This window comes from Lolium perenne, chromosome 1 (genome assembly GCF_019359855.2).
Source record: "Lolium perenne isolate Kyuss_39 chromosome 1, Kyuss_2.0, whole genome shotgun sequence".
Classification (NCBI taxonomy): Eukaryota; Viridiplantae; Streptophyta; class Magnoliopsida; order Poales; family Poaceae; genus Lolium; species Lolium perenne.
Genome location: NC_067244.2, coordinates 157,658,235 through 157,671,878, shown reverse-complemented (window position 1 = coordinate 157,671,878; position 13,644 = coordinate 157,658,235). Strand labels below are relative to the sequence as shown.

Sequence of the window (13,644 nt, the reverse complement as noted above, 5' to 3'; positions counted from 1 at the left end):
AACATACTTTGTCTGAATGAGGCCATAATTTTCACACTCATGTATATTTGTATTGCAAATAGTTTGAGGTAGGCCAAGATGGGTTTCATTGTACAAAACACACTTTTTTCATTTTTTAAATCTCATATTTGAATCTCTTAGTCTGTTTACTACTCACTTGCCCTTGGTTTCTTGATACTACTCAGTTTTGCCCTCTCCCTTCACAAATTCTCACAGACGCCCAACATTGCCCTAATTGGTCTAGCCCATGTCACGCGGTGACAAGGTATTAACTTGTCAATGCCTATGGATTGTAGGCTAGGGTTTAGTTGGAAGTAGAGGGCAAGTAGATCTCGAAGGTTTCAGCCGAAAAGTACTCGACGATTATGAAAACTAGGGTTTGTAAACAATGATTCGATGATTTCTGTGTCCCTCGACTCTACCTTATATAGAAGGCGGAGCCGAGGGATTCGTGATGTACAAGTTACAAAGTCCGGGAAGGTTTCTAACTCATCCCGCAAGATTACAAATAAGACTTTCTATTACAACTCTAACTTTCCTTAATACTATCTTGGGCTTCCGAATCTTCTTATTCTTCGGGTAGTGGGCCTTCAGTAAACTCCGGGTACTATCTCCGGCAGGCCCATTTGGGATGCCTATGTCAGTAGCCCCCGAGATTTTGCTTGAATCGTAGGGTCAAGAAAAATCTCCACTATTTATTTTTATTCGACAGCTTCGACTTTTCTATATTTCTTCTCATAAACATCTATATTGTACAGGGATAATGGTAGTTGGGGCTAGTTCATCTGACGGATCAGGTACTAGTTAACTGCTCTAGTGGCAATCCGCAAAAACCTACTTCAAGATCACGTCCCTGGACATGACCTCGGGATACCGGTGTAAACTTCGACAGGTGCCGCTTAAGGTCTTACCATTCTATCGAGTCCCAGTAAAATTTATCGGGTACCTAACGCGTCCGTTAGGATTTTTCTTCGTATCTGTTGATATGGATAAAAGTAGCAGAGCGCAGTCTTCGGCGATGCCACGCCCAGCAGAATGGATCTGGGGTCTTATCTTCGCAAATTTGCGGCATTCAGAAATTGATCGCAACTTTGGCGTTCTGAGAATATATTGTCGAGTGCTTTTTCGGCTGTTGGAATGGCACATTTTATCGAGTCAAAGATGACTTATATTGCCCTCCCGATGGGAGTATATGTAGAGTTAATTATAACTCGAAATATACTCTTTTGCTCTTCTATCTTTCTTTTTCTCTTTCTTTCTTTATTTTTTATAATTTCATCGGGCACGCGAGCAGCGTTCCCGATGGGAGTAGCCCCCGAGGCTACAGCCAAGGACTTGTACTTGGGTGTAGGCTCCACACCTTATGCCGCTATATTTTTTTTATCTCCCGAAGTTTTATAAGTTCTCGGGTGCGCGAACAGCGCTCTCGATGGGAGTAGCCCCCGAGGCTATGAACAAATATTTGTATTTGGTCATAGGCTCATGCCATTTCCACCTTGTCCTTCTGGATCTTTTCCTTTTTTCCAAAGTAGCCCCCGAGCATTTGATCAAAAACTTGTATTTGATCAAAGGCTCAGCATTATTTTGCCGTGTCGCCTTTTATGAAGCTGCTGAGTCGAATTTTGTATTTTGCCAAGATGACGTTGTTGCTGAGGATAGCCACGATTGCTAGTCAAAAATTTGCGACAAGTTTTTTCTCGCTGCCATGCGGGCCCAATCAATCCACTATCTTGACACGTCATGCAAGTGGGGGACACACGTCCTCCGCTTTTTCTGGCGCACGCACTGTAACTTCCCCAACGTTGAATTACTTTTTTACCCTTGTTGCCACGATTGCTATCATCTGTCACACATTTTCCTTATCCAACGGTTCGTCGTTTCACCGCACCCCTATATAAGTTCGTCTTCTTCCTCCTTGAGCACTTCCGCTCGCGCCGTCCTCCTTCTCTCATCTGCAAGTTCCTCCTGCGATCCACAGCCTCCTAAACTCCTCGCCTCCAAGCTGCAAACCCTGCGCCATTTGTTGATGCCACCTCGTCGATTGACAAGGCACAGTACGCCGGAGTCCTCCATGGCCGCCGTGGATCTTGGGGCGGCGGAGTGGGAAAGATCGAAGATTTCCACTCAAGACATCAACATGCTCAAGAAGCTGGGGATCAGCAAGAAACCCAAGGCACTGTGCTTCCCCAGGGAGGAAAGCTACCCAACCCCTCCAATGGGGTACCGGGTAAGTTTTGTCGACCACCTCATCCGTGGTCTTTCCGCCCCCATTCATCCTTTTCTCCGTGGACTTCTTTTTATCTACGGTCTGCAACTCCACCACCTCACGCCAAATTCAATCTTCCATATCTCTATTTTCATCACTCTGTGCGAGGCCTTCCTTGGCGTCCAGCCTAACTGGGCGCTATGGAAGCGCATTTTCTTCTGCCGCCGTAATGGCTCGCCCAATGTCGCCTATAATATAGGCGGCGTTGTGATTTCTGTTCGGCCCACTGTCGACTACTTCGACGTCAAGCTTCCTGACTCAGTTCAAGGATGGCGCAAGAAGTGGTTGTACATTCAGGAGGAGAACCATGGATGTGCGGAGGACAACATCCCTCCTTTTGATGGCGCCGAGAAAATCTTTCGCCGCCGCTCCTGGGACGCGGAGGCCACCGAAGAAGAAAAGGCGTCGACAGAAAGCTTGATGGCTCGTATCCGCGAGTTGCAAAATACTCGCGGCAAAGAGTTATCGGGTGTCCAAATCACTGCATACTTTCTTAGGACTAGAGTGCAGCCGCTTCAGGCTCGCAAATACCCTCTATGGAAATATGCTGGCGACGAGGACGTAGATCGGCTGTCGGTGAATTTGGAGGTCAAGGATTTAGAAAAACTTGTCCGAAAAATCTCGTCTCTCAGCAAAAAAGATGCTGTCCCTTCTTCTTGCCGTGTGACACCATTCAGCGCCGCCAATCCACTTCCCAAGGTAACCTTTGTCTATTGTCTTGTTGTTGCTTTGCTGTCTTTTTTTTATATATATAACTTCTTTTCTGATGTCTCTCCCTGTTTTATTTTATACAGAATCATCCAGAACTTGTCTCGCTTCCTCCTCTTCCTGAAGGTGGAGAGGTCGAAGAAAGGGCCATTGTCACTGATGATAATCAAGAAGCTCCGTCTTTTGTGAATGAACCCGTGGATTCTCGAAAATCTGCGGGATCTTCCGAAGGCACTGCGTCGGCACTATCTCCTCCTCCTGCTGTTTCTCCAAAAGGCAAAAGGAAGAGGAATGATGCCGAAGATTCCGGCACTTCCAAGGCCGAAGAAGTTGATCCTTCACGTCAGAAGGCAACTTATGATCCTTATCTTGAGTCCCTCGTCAGCTCGTAAGTCATTTTTATTTCTCCTTATATCTGTACTCGAAATTTTTGTCTTATCTTGCTTTTTATGCTGTCGATTTTTAATCACAGCGATGATGAGGAAGAAGTACCAACATTTGACGTGGCTCCTCGAACGAGCACGTCACATACTTTACTTGCCTCGGATACGCCAGTTGAAGGAGAAGAAACCTCGCCTCCTCAACAAAACGTCGTCACCACTACTCCGCCATCAAGCCCCCTTGCTCCTTCACCAAAAAGGACAAGGATTGAAACGATCATTGAGCCTGCCCCTCAATTGGGTAGCTCTTCTACTCCGCTCTTGGATGATGTAAGTTTTTTTTTTTACTTTTCTTGCCAATATCTATATTTCCTCTATTTGCTTTTTTTTACGCCTTCATTCTTTTTCCATACCGATGTTTCTCTTTCTTTGTTCTTCTTTGACAGCCCATGATCAAAGAGCTTATTCGCATCGGATCCTAGTTCATTGGGTACCGTGAGTATGCCAGCAGAACTGAAGGTAATAACTTTTTTGCTGTCGTTGGTTCTGACTTCTTGCTCCTGTTTTTTGTCGCAATTTTAACCTTTCTTTTCTATTTCGACAGAGAAACTTGCAGAGGCCAACAAGCTTGCCGACACTCTTGCTCAAAAACTGGAGCAAAGTGAAGCGGCCCGCAAGAAAGCCGAACTTGTTGCTAGCGAAGCCAAAGCAGAGGCTGATAAAGCCAAGGCAAAGGCTGCTAGTGTCGAGGAGCTGCAGAAGAGACTTGAGGATGCTGAAGCTGCATTAAATGAGCACAAAGCCGCACAGGCTGCTCGTGAAAAGGGAATCCTCAAACGCCTGAATTCGCAAAATCGGCGCTTCAAAGGTAATTTTATCGATCCCTTCTATTTTTTATAGGACTTGCTTTTTCTTGCTTTTGACCAACGTTTATTTCCTGTGGCAGGCCAAACAAACCAAGAGTTTGATCTGGAGAATCCCGACAATGATCCTCTCCTTGACGCACTTTCTTATCTGGAGTTTCATGGATCTGAAATTCGTGAAGGCGTGGTGAATGCTGACGCAGGATTGTCGAAGCTATTCCCCTACTTCTTCCCGAAGAAAGAGGAGCCCAAGACTTTCCTTGCCCTTGCCCAGAGCTTCAATCCATCAGAGGACCTTGGGCAGAAAATGCGCCAGGAGAACATGAAGATTCTTTGTCGAGAAACCTTGTTGCCTTGGTCGGCGACAATAACAAAGCTGACTGGATGAAGGTTGGCAACACCGAGCAGATAGAGCAAACAAAATGGCGGTCTTTGATCAAGGCAGCCAAGCCCAATACGAAGAAAATTCTGGCCTATCTCGGGATCAAGCCATCTTCAACTCCTAGCTCATCGAGGCCGGAGGTCTAGTTGCATGCCTCTTTTTTTTTCTTTGCTTTCATTCTCTCTCTTTTGTCCTTGTCGCCAATTTAGCTGTGGCGACAATTATCCTGGTAGTCCTTTTGGAGAACTTCATTTGTAATGTCTATGTAAATTTTTCTAGAAATCAATGAAATTCCTTCTGGCACTATCATTGATCCTGTCGCTTTCTTTTCCAGTTAATATTTGATAACTATTCGACCAATCCTTGCTCTGCCGATGCTTCACCTGCTTCTTCCTTCTCGAAGAAAATACTAGTCGATGATAATCCCCTCGAAGGTTCTTCAAGCAAACATTTGCCGGAAGATTTGCAAGAACTTCGACAACAACTTCAATCCATGAAGAAACAGACTCTGGCAATGATGGAACAATCTCGGAAAGCATCTGAAGGAGAGAAAATTGCTCTTCAACAGGCAAAGGAGGCCATCGCTGCGAAGGATGCTGCTATTGCTGAGGCTGCTGAAACTTCTTCTCGCGAGAATTATATGCTTCAGCTAATGACTGACGCTAGTTTGGATATGACAGGTATGTTTCCTGCTCATGACCGTGTTGGATGTTGTTCTTTTTTATTCGTTCCTTGATATTTTGTTTGCTGTGCCAGGCTCTTTTACGAATCTGCTGCCGAAGACCAACGTGTTGAAGCTCGAACCGCTGTTTTGCTGAGACTGGCTGCGCAACATGGGTCTAACTTTTGGGTTACTCCTGAGCGTACTCGCCAAATCGTTAGATTTCAAGATCGCGCGGCTCAGGTCCGTGACTTCCTTGACTTCTGTACGAAAACTTTATTCTTAGTTTATGGGACCATGTTCCCTCGGAATAAGATGCCAGAGACCCTTCCAGCTTTAATGGAAAAATTTCGAGATGCTCCTCGAATCCATGGTTTTGTGCGGGCTCAACTTTCTGCTGGCGCTAGATTTGCCATGATGATGATAAAGATTTGTCATCCAAAATTGCCCATAGATCAAATTGTTCCTACTTGTCTGGCAAAAATGGCAAAGAAAAAGAGAAATATGGGCAAGATTGATGATTTGGTTACTCCTGTTGCCGAAGATATGATGGATGAACTTCTTCGGATGGATTCTGAATTCTTCGTGAAGGGAAGCTATGCTGAGCATAGTACTCGTCCTTCTACTGAGCGAATAACCATAGACCATGTGCTAGGTTTCCCTTGAATACTTTTTCCTCTTCTTGCTGTATTTCCATCATTGATACATTCTTGTGTATTTGTAAACACAATCTATATTGTAAAGCTGCTAACTCTGTATGTTTCCTATTTTGAACCACCGAGCCCCCGAGCCTTTGGCTGTTGTCTATACTGTTTCGAAGATTTCCCCTTCTGTTGTAATAAGACATCGGATTGCAAGCCCTCAAGTATCTTAATGTCGAAGTTCTATATTTTTATTGAGAGGTTTTTGGACCAAAGCAATAAGATTTTTGACGTGTACACTATATTTACAATTGTTAGCTTCCGATTTTTATATTTGGCGAGGTATTTGGTGTACCAAGGCGAAATATTTTGGTAAGTCTGGTTTGTCTATATTGTACGCATTTTGAGACTTGAAGGCGTTGAGCCCCCGAGCGTGTCGAAGAATAAGAAATATATCTCCACTATCTTTATTATATTGCAGCACCGCGAGCCCGCCTCATTAAAAACCTTTCCGGCCCCACTCGGTGCCCCGAAAAGGAAAAGAGTGCGTCTGAAGACTCGCGGGCGTTTCAGTACATTGTATTTTTACAGAGAAGGACTATATTTCGACTCTAGGCGTAGAACCGCCTGAGCTGTGCTACGTTCCAGGGGTTTTTCTCGGGAGCCCCCGTCTTCTTGTCCTTGATCCTGTATGCGCCTCCGTCGATGACTTCCGTGACAACGTAAGGCCCCAACCATGGTGATTCGAGCTTCTCAGTACTTTTTTGATTTAACCGCAAGACCAAATCCCCGACCTGAAAGGACCTTGGCCTTAACCGTCGACTTTGGTAGTTTTTAAGGTCTTGCTGGTATTTGGTGACTCGTGAAAGTACTTCATCTCGAGCTTCGTCGAGTGCATCCATATCATCCTCCCGAGCTTTTTGTGATGTTTCTTCGTCATACTCCGTTACTCTTGGAGAATCATGCTCTATTTCAATTGGTAATACCGCTTCGGCTCCGTGGACGAGAAAAAACGGAGTTTCTTGTGTCGCCGTATTTGGTGTTGTTCGGATGCTCCACAAAACACTTGGCAATTCCTCTGGCCAAGTATGTCGAGCTTTTTCAAGTGGCCCTAGCAGGCGCTTCTTGAGGCCGTTGCAGATGATACCATTGGCTTTCTCGACTTGTCCGTTAGTTTGCGGGTGCCCAACTGACGCAAAGTGCAATTTAATGCCTACTTCTGCGCAGTATTCCTTGAATTCCTTGGATGTGAAGTTTGAACCATTATCTGTAACAATGCTATGAGGCACGCCAAACTGAAAAACGAGGCCTTTCACAAACTTTATTGCCGACGCTGCATCTGGTGAATTTATTGGCTTCGCTTCTACCCACTTGGTGAATTTGTCGACAGCGACCAGCAAGTACTCATACCCTCCAGGCGAAGCTTTGTGCAACTTGCCCACCATATCGAGTCCCCATTGGGCAAAGGGCCATGACAATGGTATTGGTGTTAGTTCTGCCGCTGGAGAGTGAGGTTTTGCGGCAAACCTTTGACACGCATCGCAGGTTCGTACTATTTCCTTGGCATCCTCGATTGCTGTCAACCAATAGAATCCTGCCCGAAAAACCTTGGCTGCAATAGCTCGAGTACTTGCATGGTGGCCACATATTCCTTCGTGTACATCCTTCAGGATTATTCTTCCTTCTTCGGGTGTGACACACCTTTGCAGGACGCCTGAAATACTTCGCTTGTATAATTCCCCTTTGATCACTGTGAAAGCTTTGGATCGTCGAATAACTCGCCTTGCCTCAACTGGATCGTCGGGTATTTCTTTCCTGAGGATGTATGATATATATGCTTGCATCCAAGGAATTTCTACCATCATCACAAGCTCTTGGTCCTCTTCGTCCTCCGTGGTTTCTTTGAGGGGCGCCGAAGTTTTCTCTTCCTTTGCTTTTTTCTGCACCTTTTTCGGCTTCGTGGATCTCTCCGCTATTTCTTCCCAAAATACTCCTGGCGGGATTGGGAGGCACTGCGACCCGATGTTTGCGAGAACATCGGCTTCATCATTGCTCAATCTACTGATGTGATTTACCTCGCATCCATCAAACAGCTTCTCGAGCTCATTGTACACCTCCTTGTATGCCATCATGCTATCATTGACTGCGTCACATTGGTTCATAACTTGCTGAGCCACCAATTGTGAGTCGCCAAAGATTTTTAGTCGAGTTGCACCGCAAGCTTTCGCCATCTTCATCCCGTGTATGAGGGCTTCATATTCTGCTTCATTGTTAGATGCGTTAGGGAACGTCATCCGAAGGACGTATTTCAACTTGTCGCCTTCAGGTGATATAAGTACTACTCCTGCGCCAGCTCCTTCTACTCTCTTGGACCCATCGAAGTTCATGGTCCAAGTTCTCGACAAATCTGGGGGTCCCGTGTTTTGTAGCTCCATCCACTCTGCAATGAAATGTGGCAGAACTTGCGACTTGATTGCCTTTCTTTTTTCATACGTGATGTCCCGAGGGGAAAGTTCTATTCCCCAAAGGGAGACACGCCCTGTAGCTTCTGGATTGTTCAGTATATTTGAAAGAGGTGCTTCGTTGACTACTATTATCGGGTGTGCCAAAAAATAGTGGCGCAACTTCCTTGCCGTTGCAATTACTCCATATGCTAGTTTTACATTCGCGGGTACCGCTGTTTGGAAGGCGATAAAACTTCACTAATGAAATATACTGGCCTTTGCACTCCATGGAGTTTTCCTTCTTCTTCTCTTTCAACAACTAGCACCGTGCTAACCACTTGGGGCGTGGCTGCAATATACAGCAGGAGAGGTTCCTTTTCCTTCGGCGCCACCAAGATTGGTGGTGTCGAGATTGTGCGCTTCAAATCCTCGAAAGCTCCGTCGGCCTCTTCGTTCCACTGGAATTTCTCTCCTTGCTTTATCAGGGCGTAAAATGGTAACGCTTTTTCTCCCAGCCTGGCGACGAATCTACTCAAAGCTGCGACTCGCCCAGTTAGCTGCTGTATTTCTTTCAACTTTGTTGGCTTCCTCATTGTTACGATAGCTTGTATTTTGTCGGGATTTGCTTCAATCCCTCTTGCTGAAACTAGAAACCCCAGAAGTTCTCCTGCTGGAACGCCAAAAGAACACTTCGTCGGGTTCAGCTTGAGGCAGAATTTGTCGAGGTTGTGAAAGGTTTCCTTGAGATCCTCGATCAGCGTTGCCCCCTTTTTTGACGTTATGACGACATCGTCGATGTATACTTGCACGTTTTTCCCAATCTGTGTCGCCAAACACTTCTGCATCATCCTCTGATATGTTGCTCCCGCGTTTTTTAGACCAAAGGGCATTGTTCTGTAGCAAAACACGCCGTAAGGTGTTATGAACGCTGTTTTCGCCTCATCATCTTCTTTTAGTCTGATCTGGTTATAACCAGAGTATGCATCCAAGAAGGAAAGATGTTCACATCCTGCCGTGGAGTCGATGATTTGATCGATCCTTGGGAGGGAAAAGTGATCCTTAGGACAATGTTTATTGAGACACGTAAAGTCGACGCACATGCGAAGGACTTTTGTGTGTTTCTTCGGCACCATCACTGGGTTAGCTACCCATGTGGCTTCTGTAGATATCTCTTTGATAAAACCAGCATCCTTAAGTCGATCTATTTCTGATAGCATAGCTTTGCGGTTTGGTTCCGAAAAACGCCGCAAGGGTTGTTTGATTGGTCTCGCGAGAGGATCCAAGTTGAGGTAGTGCTCGGCAAGTTCCATGGGTACTCCTGGCATGTCAGCTGGACACCATGCGAAGATTTTCCAGTTCTCACGGAGGAACTCGACGAGCGCGCTTTCCTATGCGAGGTCCATGTCGTTTGTGATGGACGTCGTCTTTTTCGGGTCTGTCGGGTGAATCTGCACCTCCTTAGAATTTTTCTCGGTGTTGAAAGTTGATTCTTTATTTGGCCTTCCAACGTCTGGCAGCACGTCGTAGTCAGTCATACTCCTTGACGCCAGGTACTCAGCTTGCATCCCGAAAGTTTCTGATATCCGATGAAAATCCTTATCGCACTTATCGGCTAAGGCGAAGCTTCCTTTGACTGTGATTGGTCCCTTCGGTCCAGGCATCCTCCACAACAGGTATGTATAGTGTGGCACCGCCATAAATCGAGCATATGCTGGTCGTCCCAACAGAGCGTGGTACTGCGACGGAAAATCCACAACTTCAAATTTCAGCTTCTCGATTCTATAATTCTCTCGGGTTCCAAACTGAACGTCGAGATTGATCTTCCCCAATGGATAACTTGGTTTCTCCGGTGTGATACCATGGAACCTCGTGTCTGTTGGCTTCAAGTTTGCTAGGGATATGTTCATCTTCCTCAATGTATCTGCATACATAAGGTTTAAGCTGCTGCCGCCGTCTATGAACACTCGAGAGACATCAAATCCCGCAATAACTGCTGGTAAGATAAGTGCTGACTGCCCTGGTCGAGGAACTTGCTGCGGATGATCTGCTATGGTGAAGCCAATATCTTGCCCTGACCAATTAAGATACTCGACTGTTGGTGGAGGCATTTTTCTGCCATGAACACATGTCGTGAGATTACTTTCTGAGCTCTATTGGATGGCCTTCCCTTCTGAATCATCGACACCGCTCCGTTGGAGTTAGGATCAACGTAAGGTGGTGGTGGAGGTGCTGCCGCTATTCTGAGCTGATGTTGATTGTCTTCTGTAATCGCGGGAGGAGGTGGCAAGTGAATCTCGCTCCTGGGTTCTCGAGGATTTCTCTGTGCTGCCCGAGCGTTAGCGTGCTCTGCCCACCTTAACATTGCCTGGAAATTGCGACAATCTTTCTGCAGATGTCCTGACTGTCTTTTTCCGTTGCTGTCGAGGAAAAAGTGCATCTGACACGGCCCATTCATCATCTCTTCAGGAGACACGAAAGGCCTCGGGAACCTAGGCCCGCTATTTTGCCTATTGTTTCGAGAATCGTCTCTATTATCGCCTCGTTGCTCATTGCTTCTCTGATAATCATCTCTGTTGTTTCCTCCTGTGTTTGCCCGAAAACCTGCCGAAATTTGTCCTGGAGCATCATAGTTCGGGTACTGCCGAGGAAATCGTCGCCTCGGTTGATAATTTCGACCACGGTCCTCCTCTGGCGACATGTGCCGTTTGTTGTGGACAGCATCTTCTCCATCTGCCCATCTGTTTGCTATTTCCATTAACGCGGATACTGTCTTTGGGTTGGTCCTTCCCAAGTCCTCGACAAAATCTCCACGCCTGATTCCTGCGACAAACGCGTCTATCGCTCTCTCGTCAGATATATTTTCTGCCGAGTTTTTGATGATGTTCCACCTTTGGATATATTTTCTCATTGGCTCGTCCGGCTTTTGTCGACATGCTCTCAACTCCTCCAACGACGCAGGTTTTTTGCATGTGGACCGGAAGTTCTTAACGAACACGTCCTCGAAGCTTTCCCAGCTGTCTATAGATCCTGGAGGAAGTTTCTTTATCCAAGATCGTGCGGCTCCACTCAAATGCACCTGGATGCTTTGCATAGCTGTTGCCCTGGTTCCTCCTGTGAGCTTCACCGTCTCGAGATAATCAACTAGCCAGTCCTCTGGATCTTGGAGGCCGTCGAATTTCTTGAAGTTGTCAGGTAACTTGAATCCTGAAGGGACTCGAGTTTTTCGGACTCTCCTCGTGAAGCACGGCAAACCACACATATCCTCATCGTTAAGCTCTGGGGACTGCCGATGTTCCCTTCTGCTTTGCCGCGCTCTGTCGACCCTTGCTTGTGCTGCCGTGTCTCTTGCTCCACTTGGTCCTTCAGGGGCTGCCGCTGCTGCTGCTGCAAGTCGTGGACTATTTTGCCTTGCCGCTCCTTCGGGAGGCGTTGATACAAACGCTGTCCCCATAGCTCCAACTCCTGCTATCGCCATATTGTATAGTGTTTCCCTTGGATCTCCTGGAGGTGGTCTAGATGCGAGGATAAAAGCATGTGTCGCCATATACCCAGCCTCTGGTGTCTTAGGGATGATGTTTCCTCTTGTATCTATCGACATAAAGGACATGTCGAGGTTTTGGACCAAGTGCTCTCTTTCTGCTTCGGGTATGTGTTGTAACCTTGATCTTGCTCTGTTCCGAGCCTCCCTGTGGCTATCACCCGAAGTTCTAGATTGTCGACTCAGCTCTGCCCTTCTCCTGCTGGATGCAGAAGCTGCCTCCTTTCTTCTGTTTAACTCAGCTATCTGTTTTTCCAATTCTCTTGCAGCTCGTGCGAGCCTATATTGATATGCTTGCAATTCCTCTGGCGTGGCTGTGGTGGCCATTGGTTCTGAGCCGTCCATAGCTCTTGCGGCTCTATCCCACGCTGCTTGCGGGAGTTGAACTCTGTGTCGCGGCTGTGGCCCGACGTACTTATTGCCCAGGCCTCTTCGCAGATCAGAGGGATCGACGTATGGATTTCCCAGATCGTCGAAAGCCTCAGATGTTTCCTCTTGGTCATTGCTTGGCTCTCCAATGACATAAATCTGATGATATTTTGTGTTCAGATCTATGTTGGGTTTGGTGACACCATCATTGAGATTGGTGAAGACCTTGCCCACTGTAGTAGATTTGTCGATGAAGTCGTAACTGTCGATACTGCTTGAGCCATCGCTTATATATGAGTCCGCAGATGACTCAAACGACATGTCGCTGAAGATCTTGGCGAGTTTCTCTCTTGCTCTGGTGCTGACGTAGCGTGTCGACGAAGTTTCTTCTTCTCCTGATTCGGTTGACGATGTATAGCTTGAAAAATCGGAATCGACGGCCGACGATCCCGACGAAATCGGAATTTCGACACGATACGATCCTTCCTTCTCGACGCGAAAGCGAAACCTTCCGAACGTCATCTCCATAGGCTCCACCAGATACGCATATGCATCCAAACGGGAGGGTGGGTGAGGAACAAAATCGACAGGACCAGCAGCGATCTGTTTACCTCGATCCATTGCGTTGCTTGCGGTTGATGATGTCGAAGATCTTGAACGTGCCATCGAGATCAGATCCTTACGCCTCTAGTTCCCACAGACGGCGCCAATTGACAAGGTATTAACTTGTCAATGCCTATGGATTGTAGGCTAGGGTTTAGTTGGAAGTAGAGGGCAAGTAGATCTCGAAGGTTTCAGCCGAAAAGTACTCGACGATTATGAAAACTAGGGTTTGTAAACAATGATTCGATGATTTTTGCGTCCCTCGACTCCACCTTATATAGGAGGCGGAGCCGAGGGATTCGTGTTGTACAAGTTACAAAGTCCGGGAAGGTTTCTAACTCATCCCGCAAGATTACAATTACAACTCTAACTTTCCTTAATACTATCTTGGGCTTCCGAATCTTCTTATTCTTCGGGTAGTGGGCCTTCAGTAAACCCCGGGTACTATCTCCGGCAGGCCCATTTGGGATGCCTATGTCACGCGGATCGTGCCCGCCGACCGTTGATCGTATGATTTAACGGGCAGGATAACCCCTATCTCTCTCTGGTCGGAGCCACCACCCTCTCTCTCTCTCTCTCTGTCGGCGGTTAGCTTCCACCCTCTATGTATGCTAAAGGGCGGTTACCCAGTACGCTAAAGTTTGGTTTTCTGTATTATTTTTCACGAGCTAAATTATAAACTCTTTTAGGTATTATTTTTCACGCAAAAAATGATAAACCATCACCGATTTGTACTTTTCACGCAAAAAATGATACACCATCACCCATTTGTTGTAGCCATTACTTTTC

General features: G+C 46.5%; 1 long non-coding RNA gene across 1 annotated transcript; it reads left to right on the top strand.

The window, feature by feature from the left end:
• The first annotated feature begins 3,530 nt into the window (after positions 1–3,530).
• Positions 3,531–4,384, top strand: LOC127301251 (uncharacterized). Its single transcript, XR_007851971.2, has 4 exons — positions 3,531–3,684; positions 3,801–3,873; positions 3,959–4,222; positions 4,301–4,384. It is a non-coding gene; the product is annotated as an uncharacterized lncRNA (long non-coding RNA).
• Positions 4,385–13,644: the final 9,260 nt, after the last annotated feature.